This window comes from Pagrus pagrus (assembly GCF_965226575.1).
Source record: "Pagrus pagrus genome assembly, chromosome: 2".
NCBI classification, from domain to species: Eukaryota; Metazoa; Chordata; class Actinopteri; order Spariformes; family Sparidae; genus Pagrus; species Pagrus pagrus.
The window spans coordinates 35,153,918-35,167,938 of NC_140186.1; the positions used below are offsets into that span (position 1 = coordinate 35,153,918).

Here is a 14,021-nt window from a genome sequence, read left to right on the forward strand (position 1 = left end):
TCTTTGACGAGGCTCTACAGTGCAGCTGATGTATTTTGTAGCCAGACCTGGTAAACTGCATCTGATGAACTGAATTCCACCCAAGAGGGTCCTGGTATGAAAGGGCCTGCTCAGAGGGTAGTCACACTTTACATTTGTGACTCTTTTAGACATTCTACTTATTAGATCCTGTCTTTGGCATAACGGACTCTTTGCTGTTGTGTTGGATGGATCCCCTTTCAGTCAGTGTAGTCATACATCACAATCTGATTGATTCTTTAAGTTTAGTGTCTTTATTTCCTTTCACACTATAGTCCAAGTGAATCACTTCAATAATGGAGACAACCTTATAACTCAAATGTTATTGGGTTCCTTTGGGCTCTGACTTTTGAACATGTAAAACAAGCCTTTTCTATTTTCTATAGGGCTCAAACCTATCTTTTACAGCCCCATCAAGATTCAAGTTGATAAAAGCATAGGGAACAATTTTCCAAGTGCTACATAGAGCATTTTTTGTTAATAGTGCTTTTTGCTTAGTCTCTCCACCTTGTGCATATTCCCTCTAAGTACAAATTGGCTGAATGTGTCGGTAAGTGGTGCGTTGAATTGTCTATTCCAGGTCCGCCCAGGCGGTCCCTGCAGAGTGCTTGTTTTACATCTCATCCAGTGTGCTTTCACAGATCATTGTTTGCGAATGGAATGAACCCCCTCCTGTGTGCTTGTCATTTATGCTGTGAAAAGCTCTTATTTGGTGCCCAGCAAGACAAGAAAGACAGACAGACAGACAGTCAGTGGCAAAGAAAAGAGAGGGGGCAAAAGTAAGATGAACAGTGAAAGACAGAAGAGGCTACATAAACATTAATAGAGGAGTTGAAAATTGAGGGAGAAGGAGCAGAGAAGAGAGAAAAAGGTAACGACATTGCACTTGTTCTACAACAGCATCATCCTCTGAGGGGAAGAGTGTTATTGAAAGAAAGGTAGGACAGGGGACATGAATGGGGCTGTCCTGAGTCCTGACCAACTAGTTTATATCCCATTTGTCATAGAAGACCTCTCAGATCTCTTAGCAGTAACCATACTCCTTCTTTACCGTGGGGCTGGGCAATACACAAAATTTGGTTTTGATCCGATACCATGTAATACAAGGCCAATATCACCAATATCGATACTAACAAATTTTTATTATTCAAAAATGGGACTGATTTTTAACCCTAACCCTAACCCTGGGAAAGAAAAAGCTCTGTTGCCTGCAGCTTTCTTAGTAGCCCGAGGAGTTTTTACAAGGCCAGCATTTTGGGATCCAACAGTGCATGATGGCAAATAAGGTATGATGAAGTCAGATAAATAATATGGTGCTAGGCCATGCAACATTTTGTATGTTAGCAGTAGCACAGATCTAACCTTGATCAGAAGCCAATGTAGGGAGGACAGGATGGGTGTTGTATGATAAAATGTTTTGGTTTTGGTGAGGATCCTAGCAGCCACATTCTGAACAAGTTGGAGGCTTCTCACAACAGATTTGGGTAGGCCTGAAAACAGTGTGTTGCAGTAATACAGTCTGAATGAGACAAAGGTGTGTATCACAGTTTCAGCATCAGACAGAGTTAATTTGGAACAGATTTTTAAAATGAAAAGATGATGGAAGGCAGTTCTAGTAATTTCGAATGCAACAGAGGATTCAAAAGTGACACCAAGGTTTTTGATGGACGGGCTATGGGAAATAAAATAGCTTTCAAATTTAAAGCTATGGTCTACGATTTGAAAGACTTGTCATTATTATTAACATCATTTAGATGGTGGTTATAACCCAATAGTACCACCTACACAATGTGAAGAGTAAAAGGAACCAAATAAATCCATTCTCTCTAGTGCCTGTAAAACTGAAAAGAAATTGACCAATAGGAACCGGATGGCTCTTATTGGATCAATTTTCCGATCCAATCCCCTCACTCACTCTCCTGCTCCTGCTCACGTCTGGTCCCGACCCACTTCCGCATTTGAAACTACAAGCGACAAGAGGTTTGTTTTGCCCTGAGCAGTTCAGCTGCCTCTGCTTGCCCCACCGACAAAGAGTCAAAGAAAGAAAGTCTGTCACTGAAAAGACACAAAGCGGAGACAGGAAACAAAGAGTGCTCAAACCGAATAAACATCGGGTCATCATTTGAACGGTGGCGAAAGGTCCGTGAAGATATGGACCCGGTGCTGATACAGCGGCGTTTCTGTTGAGCAGGTAATCTTTCGTCTTTATTGTGGATGTTGTGACACAGATAACTTTCATGCCGATGCTGCTTATGACTGTGAAAGCTGCTGTTAGTTTGTTTCTGTGTTATTAGACGGTGTCTGTCTCTGCAGGATTGTCAACGCTTGTTTACTTGTTCGACGGAGACGTTAGCCTCTATGCAAGCATTGTAAGCTAACAACAAGCTAACATTGCTATCATGTTTACACCAAATTAGCCTATTTATTTGCTCGTAGCAGCTAAATGAAGCAGCGAGTCTGATGAATGAAGGGATGAATGAAACCCCAACGCGAAGCGGAGGGGTTTCGGATTTATTTCCGGATTTTTATTTTATTTGTCCGGATTTATTTCTCCATAACAACCTCTCACCCGGTCACTACTCAGCTGTTTTGCTAACCCTCCTCCCGGTCTTGTCCATTTGTCCACGAAGCCGGCTTGTTTCTCTTGGTGGATGTTGCGGGAGGCTCCGAGGGGAGAGTGATAGGAGCACAGAGGGGAGGGGTGTGTGTGTGGGGGGGTGCTTTTTCAAACCTTTCTCAGATCGTAGACCAGAGCTTTAAGGGACGTGTCCTTAAACAGACGACTCCTGCTAGGAGGACCAACCATTAGCAGTTCAGTTTCATCTGCATTGAGGAGCAGGAAGTTTGATGACATCCAGTCCTTAATAGCACATAGACACTCTTCAAGATTCAATATTTGAGACTGGTCATTTGGCAAAATTGGTACATATAGTTGCATGTCGTCCACATAACAGTGAAAAGTAATATTAAACTTGCAAATGATAGCACCAAGGGGCAACATATGAATAGAAAAGAGCAGTGGACCCAGGACAGACCCTGATGGAACACCATACTGCACTTTTGAATAGTCCGAAATCATATTGTTGTGGACTAAATAGTGTGTTGAACCAAGACAGAGCTAAGCCTTTAAAACCAGTTTGGTTCTCCAGCTAAAATAAAAGGATATTGTGGTCAATGGTGTCAAAAGCTGCACTTAGGTCCAGAAGTAAAAGCAAAGAGGTTTGGTTTGAGTCAATGGAAAGCAGAAGATCATTGGTCACTTTAGTAAGTGCCGTTTCGGTGGAGTCGAATGATCTAAAGCTGGATTGGAAGGGTTCATGGAGGTTATTACAAGATAGATAATCGGTAAGTAGGTTTGCAACAGTTCTCTCAAGGATTTTGGAAAGGAAAGGAAGGTTAGAGATGGGTGTGCAATTTTTGAGGATTTTTGTTTGGTTTTTTGAGTAGAGGTTTAATAACAGCGGATTTAAAGGCACCATGCCAGTGGAGAGTGACGTGTTGATGATGTTGAGAAGTGAGGGACCTAGAATTGGAAGAAGTTCTTTGAGGAGTGGTGCACGGAGAGGATCTAGCAGACAGGTTGAAGGTTTGGCAGCGAGAACCAATTTGGTGAAGGCACTGAGTGAGGCCGTTTCAAACTCAGAGTTTACAGTTCAACTGAGGAGCAGAGGAAGGGACTTGCAAAGGGGTAGAGTCCAGACATTGCTTAGAGAGAAAACCATCAATTTGATGTCTAATTATGTCAATGTTATAGGTAAAAAAGTACTGCTGTATTCAAATTATCGGTATAAGTGTCAAGGGGCCAGCCTCGATGGAGTCATCAGTGCACCGACTAGAAATAGTTTCAGTACTGTCAGGGCAAGAAAAGGACAGAAATGTAATAAGACAATGGTCAGATAAGGCTAGAGCATGGGGAGAGACAACCAAATCTGACACAACAAGGCCACGTGATAAAACTAAACCAAGGGTGTTGCCACCACTGTGAGTTGATTGGTGGACTGACAGAGTGAAGCCGAAAGTGTTGATAATGTCTGAGAAAGCCTTGTTAAGAGGATTGGAAACTTTGTTGACGTGAATGTTGTAATTACCAACAATTAATACATTATCAACACGAGTCACCAAATCTGATACAAAATTTGAGAAATCCTCCAATAATGGAGGACGGTAGAAGACAGCTAGTGAAAAGGATGAAATGGAGCCAGATGAGTGACTGGAATGTTTTGCTGGGGGTGAAGGATGCAGTAGCAGCACCTCGAATGATGAAAAAATAGGTGCCTAGGTGCAGAGGATCAAGAAGCAGCCGACCAGCACTGCCACCATCCTCATCACAGCTCTGTAATTAGTTTACAAGTTTCAGTAGTCTGAATATAGTATGCTATATTTAATTAGTTTTACTAAGATATTTATTTCACTGTATATGCCTGGATATTCACTGCCTCTGAAAAGACTCTGAAGCACATTGAGTTTACGCTTGTTGTATGAAATGTGCTATATAAATACATTTGACTTGACTTGACTTGACTATGCCTCTGTGCTGTTTGGGGGTGTCTGGATGCTGATGAGGCATTTCCCTCCTCGTCCCCTCTTTGCTGCAGCAGAGTTCTCTTTCTCGTGTTTTTTTTTTGTATGGTTAAACAAGTGGTGTTGCACAAGTTGTGCACACGATGGGACAACAACACAACAGTGGAGAAGCAAAGAGAAAGGCTTACATGTGTTTAAGACAACAGAATGTTGTTAGACGGCTCTACTCGTTGGTTAAATACAAATATGCAGGTACAACGTAGAAGAGAGAAACTGAAACTAATCCCTTTGTATCGATGCAACTGATCCTCAAAATGTGTATGAACTATTGGTGGTATTGATATTTTGGAATTAGTCCGCCCTCCCCTACCTAGTGATCAATCATGGAAACAACCAAGAGGAAGATCATGAAAATGATTTTTTTCTGACAAAGAAATCAAGGTTCTTGAGGGTGAGGTTAGAAAAAATAAATAATTGGTGGGGTCACAAACAAAAGAAAATGCACCAAGTGGCACCAAGTTGCTGCTACAGATAATTAAGTGTGTGTGACAGATCCCCAAGAATTAAGTGTGTGTGACGTATCCCCAAGACCCAAGCAGCCAACTTAAAGAAGTAGAAAAAGGATTTATTGATACAACATAAACTGAAGGTTACCTACGGACTTCAGGGTGGACCCAGGCCAACATAATAAACAAAAAGGAATCTAACTCAGGAGAACAACTGTCCTGCCGGGAAACAGCAAGAACTCAAGAACAAAGGCTGACCTCCCTGACTGGCCAAACAGGAGAAAACAGATAAACCAAACTGGCTGTCCACCCCTACAAAGAAAGAGTACAAAATGGTCTGGTGTGGCTGGTTGGATGCTGAGGAGTGTGCAGAATTCTGCCTCTCTGCCCCATCTCCCGCGCCATCTTGGGTCTTATATAGCCGCAGCCCAATTCCGGCAACCAATCAGCTTCCAGCCTGGAAGGTGCCGCACCAATCAGCTAGGAGGAGGAGGAGTCCGGTCAGCAGGCTGCACTCACATGTGACAAGAGCAAAAAGAACACACACACACCTGCGCACATCACAACAATACTACGACAACAGTCGTAACAGAATGCCAGTTAGATGCCAGTTAGATTTGTGTCCGACTTGATCCAGACTTGCTCTGATGTCATGGACGCGCCTGCAACGATAACCTCGCGAGATCAAGGCGGCCGCAGTTGTTAGAGCCAGGCGCCGCAGTTGCTCTCCACAGACTGCAAGACCTCAGGGCATGATGGGAAACGCCTGGCTGTTGCCTGATCAAAGAGCTAATTGGCTCTTAGTTAGGACTACGTTCAGTAGACAATCCTTATTTTCTGTGTAATGGTTATATTTAATGCTAGATTATATGAATCTCAAATGTGCAATGAAGGTTTAATCTGTTAACAAACATATTTTGTGTGGTTGATATACTGTATATAATTACAAATATAAATACATCAATGAATAAAGATTATAAGAAACCTTTGCTGCTTGTCCTCCCCATGTGTAGCCTGTAGCTGTGAGAACGTTTGGACTGTTAATTCAGTAGTTCAATTTCTTAAATGTAGGGATTGTATGATTTATAAATGACAGTGCCTTTACATAAATCTACTTTGTAAGCAATGCTTATCCAATAAATATGACTTCCAAGGGCTAACATCTGCCCAGTCGTTCTGATTCTCACCTCAATCATAACAGTGGCTTCAAAACAAAACAAATTAAAAGTTATGATTGACAAATTTAGACCACAGTGAAAAGTAGTTATCATTTTAGAAAAATCCACTTTGTATGACCTCGACCGTGAACCTAAAAAGTATGATCAATTCATTGGTACAAAGTTTGTATTTCTATTTGTTACATTTGTGAGATTAAATAGTAAAAATCACACCACATCCCAATGCCCATTAAGATGATTAACACAGTGGAATTTATGTGCAAAGTGACTATTATTCTCTGGCTACATATCACGTAACAATAACTGCTAAAGAAAAAATATTCACACTGAGTCAAACTTTAGTTCTGATAAATATATTGGTTATTTATTGGACAATTGCAGAAAGCATAAGAAATACATTCTTGAATGACATCATTAGCAAAATCATCAAAACATACAACAGCAATCACTGTGATGGGCATAATCTGTTCCCAATTATGAGGGTTCCCACACAATAGATCTGCTCAATTTCAAGCAGGTGTGTGGTAAGAAGGTCTTGTAATGCAGCTGGGTATATAAGGCACCTGCAGAACACGGTTTTGACCAGCAACACTGGAGAAGGTCATAATTACCTTGAGAGACAACAAAGGTGCCATTCAACTACGAGTGAGCAGAGAAACTGCTGAAAGACTGAGAACTGGTGAGTAAAAAAGAAAAGTATGACATCTTAATACCATTAGAAATGTGGATGGTATTTATTAAATGAGATCTGTTTTTCTAGATAACAAGTATGCTACTGACATACTGGAGCAAATAAGAGCTGCAGAACACAATCAAGGAAAGCTTTCTTTTTTTATAAAGCCAAACATGAATATTTAAATGCATGTGGATGAGTTTCACCCACATGCCAGCCTGCTGCCACATTCACCCGGTGCCCCACTCCTATTCCCCAGCCTACAGTTTCCACCACCCCCACTCAGGTTCGGACCCAGCCTGCTGCTACATTCAACCGGTGCCCCACTCCTGAAACACACACATCCTCTTCAGACAACTTGGTCCATCCATCCAGCCAGAATGCCACGAATCCCAGACAGGTACAGTGGTGGTCTGTTTGTAATCTATGGATTAGAATACAATATGAATGTTTTTAACCATTCTACAATGTTTTACAGAATTCAAACACAGGACCACATTATTCCTGCTTGAGCTGACCAGGACATACAAACACCTTTACTACCATAACAAAATAGCCTTTTACTTTTTACAGGAAATTGGAACAAGCCTTTACTGCAAAAGGATACACATTCACAAATGAAAAAATAAGAAAAAAACTGGGTAACATGCTCACTACATTCAAAAGGGCCAAAGACCGTTCTCGGGCAACAGGAGAAGGCAATATTACCTGGGAATATTACTTGGTAAGTGCTTGCTCTGTATGTACATCTTACATTTTAGTGGGACTTTCTGAAGAGTATCAATCTCCCATTTGTCCTGTTCAGTATTTTGCCAGCCACAATTTAACTATGGGGCATAACTAACTGTCTAACTTGTCTAACTGTTAACTGTCTGATTTTTACTGAAATTCTGTTGTGTCCTTACAGCAAGTGAATGAAATATTTGGTGGCTCCGGGGTGGGGAGTGCACCACTGGGTACCATCATTTCCACACCACTCTTCCCCAGTCAAACTCCCCAACCTCCATCTGTTGACCAACCATGTGGCATTGACGATCAGCAGCCTGGTTCCTCAACTGCCACTGCCACAACTGCCACACAAGCACCTGGACAAAGAGCAACTGCACCAAAAAAGGGCAACAGCCAACAATCATTTCATGATACCTATCAGACCCATGCTGAATGGAGGACAGCTGCTCTGGAATCCCTGACGAGGCCGGAATTGGCAAGGTGGAGGAGACTGAAGGAGAGAAGAAGAGGATTTGAGAAGAAAATGCTGACATGCATGGGTGAAATATTAACCCAATTAAAGGAGATTGGGAGGCAGCAAGAAAAAATGATTGAGTTACTTAAATAAACACAACTTAAAAATGTTAAAACGATTTTTGTGTCTGTCTTTTTAATACATCTCATCAAGAAACTGAATAACTCCACAAAAGGAGCAGTGGTTGGCTGGTTCACATTCACAACTGTGAAATGACTGCCTCTGGGGACCACTGATACTCCGAGATCCCCTGCTGATTTCGCCTGGGTTCTTACCACCCAGTTACCATGAACTGCCACTTGGAGGCACAGCAGAAGTCTTGATGATGTAGAGGCACTTCAATCAAATGGTAATTAACTTCATGCCTTACAGACTTCTCAAGTTTTACAAGGTGGTAGTGTTTGATTTCAATGATAGACCTGACATTTGACCTGAGGTGCCTCACATCACCCTGTGGCATACTGCCCACCAGCTCACAAAATGTCTAAAGAAAAGAGGAAAAATGTAACAAAAATGGTATGAGTGTGAAGGTGTTTCCTATCCCTAAATGTGGGCACAAATCATGTCTCTGTAATGAGATGCGTCTTGGTTGTTGGGCTGTGGTGGGTGTGGATCCTCTCCGAGTTGATGAAGACCCTGCTCATCTTCATCAAACTGGTCACCTGGATCTAAACAAATGTTGTGAAGAATGCAACATGCTGTGACTGTTGCACTGATATTTGCCACATCTTTCATGTTAAGACACTTGAGCCTCCTGAGCTTGGATTTCATGATGCCAAAAGCATGCTCAATAGCCACATGAGCTGCATTAAGCGGTCAGGTGCCCATTATCCCTGTAGGGCTTCATCAGTTTTACTGCAACAGAGGATAGGCTGAATCACCAATGATGGGACCAGGGCCTTGGGATCTTCTTCCAATAGACGTGCAACATCTGTGTTGCGAAATGCTCTAGCATCATGCCAACTACCAGGGTGAACTGCATTAACGTGACAGAAGCGCCGTTCACTGTCACAGAATCCAGTGAGGATGATAGAATAGAATTGCTTTCTGTTATAATAGGCTATGGGATTGTTGCAATGTGGTTTTACAATGGGAATGTGACATCCATCAACAGCACAAACTGTATTTGGAAATCCAGCTGTTTGAAACCGTAACTATGATGTGTGAAGTGCTTCTACTGTAGGCCATGAAATGTGATGGGACAGATATGTGTTGACCAGGGAGCAAAAGTGATGGAGATGTGTTGACATTGTGGATTTTGATATGTTGAATCTGTCTGCTACACTCCTATATGACTCCTGGTTAGACAGAGTCCACAGACAGGCGAGAACACTGTTTGAGACTGGCAACTTGGTTTGTTGTTTGTTCATGTAGAACGGTCCCAAAGTGGTCATAAGGTCCTAGTTAGCAAATAAGAGAAAATGATCACACTAACATGCAAATATCAGTGATAATACTTGAAATGCTTTAGATGAGCCTACCTCCACTTGTCCTCTTGAAAGTCTGAAATGACTTTTGAAGTCAGTGACACTGTACAAGGGTACAACCTCCTCCACAAAATGTGGTATTTTTGGAACCAGCCTAGGAGAATGGTAATGAAGTTGATAATATACAGGATTCTAAAGGACTCATTGGGCTTGTAGGGAGTAGTTATTGAATTAATATAATTTGCTGACCGATGATAACCATGTATCTCCACAATGTCACCTTTATATGGGATAATAAAAATACAACCTTGTTTTAAACTTTGTGAGAGTAAAATTCCTAGGTTATTCAAATGTTTTGTTAGTGTTTTAATTTGCCTGAGATGTAGGAGAACTTCTAAACCCATTATTAACTGATAACTTGAGAATCATCACACATGAAGATACGTGGTTTTCACTGGACGTCGATCAGAGAAAAATACAAAGCACTGGACTAAATGGACAGTGATAGTGGCCATATGCTCTGGTTCATTTTCAATATTTACATAACACATATCACCTTCTCCGTTCCAGTCCATCTTCATGGAGAAGTAGGGGGATCTCTTCTATTTCAATTTCTTCAGCGATCATGGACGCATATGCAATTTCTTCAGCCATAGCTGTCCGACCGTGTTCTGCAAACTACAGGTAGCCTACAGATGGATCTAACAGGATGTAAATATTTCTGTGACTTCCTGTAAATTCTTTGACGGCGGCTGGAAACTGTCCGACTTGACTGCAGCTTTTTGTCACCACCTCCTGCTGCTGCCGCCTGGTCTCGTCCACCTTCCAGGCGAGGCACAGTTCATCTCGAACGAGCCTAATACCAAGTGTGTGTGGCATTGTGTCGGAAAAAGGAGGTAGGCCACACATGGGTAAAATACAGCCCAGGGGCCAGTTCTGACCCATGGACCATCTCAAACTGGCCCACCACGTCCTCAAAAAAATTAAACAATCTCCAAAAAATCAGTAAATGGGAGCATGTTAATGAATCTCGAGGTGAACGACTACAGTGAGTCTGCATTGCTATTTCGATTCCAAAAGAGGGTACTGTCCGCATTTCAATTGGACAATAGGCCTCAAGTTGACTCTTGTTCACTCACCTCAAGCGACAGGTTACAATAGTGGTTGTCAAGATGGAGACATAATTGGATAGGCATGAATGCATCTACTCTAAATGTCACATTTTTAACAAAGAGTGGACACCTAATATTTCATCCCAAGCATTGGTTCGAAGGCAGTATGTCTGATATGCCAGGAGAGTTTTGCAGTGTTCAAGGAAAACAACATTAAAGCTTGGGTAGGTAATTCTGTTCAAAAGCATTTATCATATCTGTATAAACATTTTTAACATCCAGACAGCAATCAAAATATTAAATGATTTGGAGAAAAAACCGAAAAAAATCCATGGGCTCTGGCAGCGACAGGGCTGTAATAACTTCATCCAATCAATTTTAGCGGCCCGAAGACAGACTACCTGTCAATCAATCTGCCCTTACCTGACCACCTTGCCCACCCTGTGCTGACTCCGCCCATCACTCATTGCGCGTGACCGGGGTCTATTCAACACAGTAGTGGACCTGTGGCGGACTGTTTACAACAAATATGGCAGAGAAACTGCAGACACACTTCTCATCGACAGCAGAACCTACAGCAGCTTACACTGCTGAACAAAGAAAGAAAAGAAAGACTGAACTTGAGAAGTCTACCAAAAAAAAATGACATTAGACAGCACAAGTAAAACAAGCGTCAACATTGGAGTGGCTTTTCATCAATGGCGACAACTGAAGGAGTCGAAGACCTGAACACGGATGCCATGTTAGTGGTGTTTCTGTCACTGTAGCTAACGTTTAACTCCTTATGTTGCTGTTGTATGTATTCGCCCAACTGTAGCTAACGTTAGCTAGCTAGCTCGCTAAAATAGCAGACTATATGCATATATCTGTGAATATACACCAATCAGGCATAACATTATGACCACCTGCCTGTGAAGGTTCCCCTTGTGCAGCCAAAACAGCTCTGACCTGTCAAGACATGGACTTAAGACCTCTGAGGGTGTTCTGTGGTGTCTGGCACCAGGGTGTTTTATAGTGGATCCTCTGGGTCCTGTATGTTGGGGGGTGGGGCCTCCGTGGATCAGACCTGCTCCAGCACGTCTTACAGATGCTTGATCAGATTGGGATCTTGGGAATTTGGAGGCCCGGTCAACACCTTGGGCCCTTTATTGTGTTCCTCAAGCTGTTCCTGAGCAGTGTTTGTGGTGTGTCAGGGCACATTGTCATGCTGGGGGGCCACTGCCTTGGGTAGTGTTGTTGTGACGAGGGGGTGTACTTGGTCCACATCAACAGTGTTTGGATGGGCGGTGCGTGTCAATCCCACAGCTATGCATACATTCTACTTTATGAAGCTTTTACATTTTCAGTTTTTGTTGACATTGTCAGAAAGGTGATAATTATACTTGATTATTATTGAGGTTGTGGTGCTGGTGTACTGGAGTGCAATATATTGAAAAGTGTTCCTAATATTTTTTCCCCTTCAATGTATGTTAATGGATTGGACAAAAGCATAAGGAACACTGCTCAATATAATGCATTCCTGGGGTGGGGTGGAGGTATATGTAAACATAATCTATACTGTAGCCTACTCACATTCCTTCAATAAAATTGTTTTTAAAAAGTAGAAATGTGCATCTCCTGAAGGAAATGATGGATGCTGCTGCAGTGTTATTGCACTCTGTAGAAGATGTTGCTGGCTGTTGATTGGTGGTTGTTAAATAATTACACATGGTTCCTATCAAATTTGTGGTAGCCTACTTTTCACAATTTGTACTGAATTATTATACCTTTTAAGAAAATCAATTATCAAAGAAGAAAGAGCTGTTTATTTTATAGGGTACCATGACAACTGGTCGCCCCTCCACAAATTACATAAATCCTGAAATTCAAGTTGTAACATCAAATGAAACCTCATAGACTTAAAATAAGCTGGGCCCAACTACAGAAGAGGATGTGAAGTGGTCATATATTTTAGTCAGTATGGCTGAACCATTTTTCACAGTTGGGGATAATATTTTGATAGACTAAAACTGTGTTTCCTAAACTTCTTTCTTGGGACCCACTTTTTAAAAATGACAAACCATCGTGACCCAATTCACAATAGGCCTTAAATTGTGAGAAGAGTGAATTTGTGTATAAATGAACATTCCTGACCAATTTTACTACTATTTCTGCATCACCTTATATTAACTTGAATAAGTAAACCAGCCATTTCAAAGAAATACTGATGAATCGGGGACAGCCCTCTATTCCAAAACACAGCTGTTCCAAAACCCCAACCCTCCATTCCGAAACCCCCCCACTCCAAAACCCCCCCTCTCCGAAATTGATTTTCAAGTCCATATCAAGTTTCCTGCATCAAACACTGCCGCCAGTGATGTGCGGTGAGCTCTAGGGTAGGGTAGGCAGTCACAGACCAAGACGTACACACACTAAATTAGAATGCCATGTGTTGCAGACAGTGCACCACGCAATGTAAGAATATCAAGATTGTACTACCTTACCATTAAACAAACTTAAACAATTACTCCATAGCAGTCCGCATTACTACACTCTTAAGACAAACAGATGGATAAAGTGAGCGTCAGCTCTGGCGGGACAGTGCTGGACGGGACAGGGGGGTTCAGAACCTCAGACAGCTCATCGTTCACATCACAGATCCAAGTTAAGAGGGCCGTACGCAGGGTTTAAGAAATACAGAGGTCCAAATCTAAATTTGGTTCCACATGGTGTTTGACAAAACTAGGTGGGTCCGGCGGCATTCTCCCCCGGATTACATTTTTGAAAAATAACCCCTTAAATGTTGATTTCTGGTGAAATTTGTGGAAAAGTAAATTAAGACTAAATATACTACATACTGTACATTATTATTGTACTACGGTATTTTCCGGACTATAACTCTCACTTTTTTTCATAGTTTGGCTGGTCCTGCGACTTATAGTCAGGTGCGACTTATATATCAAAATATATATAATTTAACATGTTTTTAAATGTTAATTCATACTGACATGAACCAAGGACTAAACATTACCATCTACAGCCGCGAGAGGGCGCTCTGGCTTGTGACAACTATATGCTGCTCCTGTACCACTGAAAAAATTAACTGAAACATTAACTTAAAGGGGAATTTCGTTTTTTTTCAACCTGGGCCCTGTTTTCATATTTTTTTCTGTATACGTGAGTGATGGATAATACAATTATTGAGGTGGCTCCAGTATTGAGCTAGGCAGGCAGCCTGCAGCCCAGCTAACGCTCCTAAACGGGGCAAGTGGCTCCCGTCAAAGTTCGCCCTATAAACGTGCATTTTTTTCACACTGACAGGCTCAGATAGTTACAATGAGTGTCCGACAACATACTAGAAAGG

General features: G+C 41.8%; 1 pseudogene across 1 annotated transcript; it reads right to left on the minus strand.

The window, feature by feature from the left end:
* Positions 1-8,682: 8,682 nt before the first annotated feature.
* LOC311263964 lies at positions 8,683-11,145 on the minus strand (annotated as a pseudogene). Its single transcript has 3 exons — positions 11,102-11,145; positions 9,621-9,720; positions 8,683-9,539 (listed from the first exon to the last, which is right to left on the minus strand). The product of its transcript is annotated as an uncharacterized misc_RNA (transcript).
* Between the last annotated feature and the right edge of the window lie 2,876 nt (positions 11,146-14,021).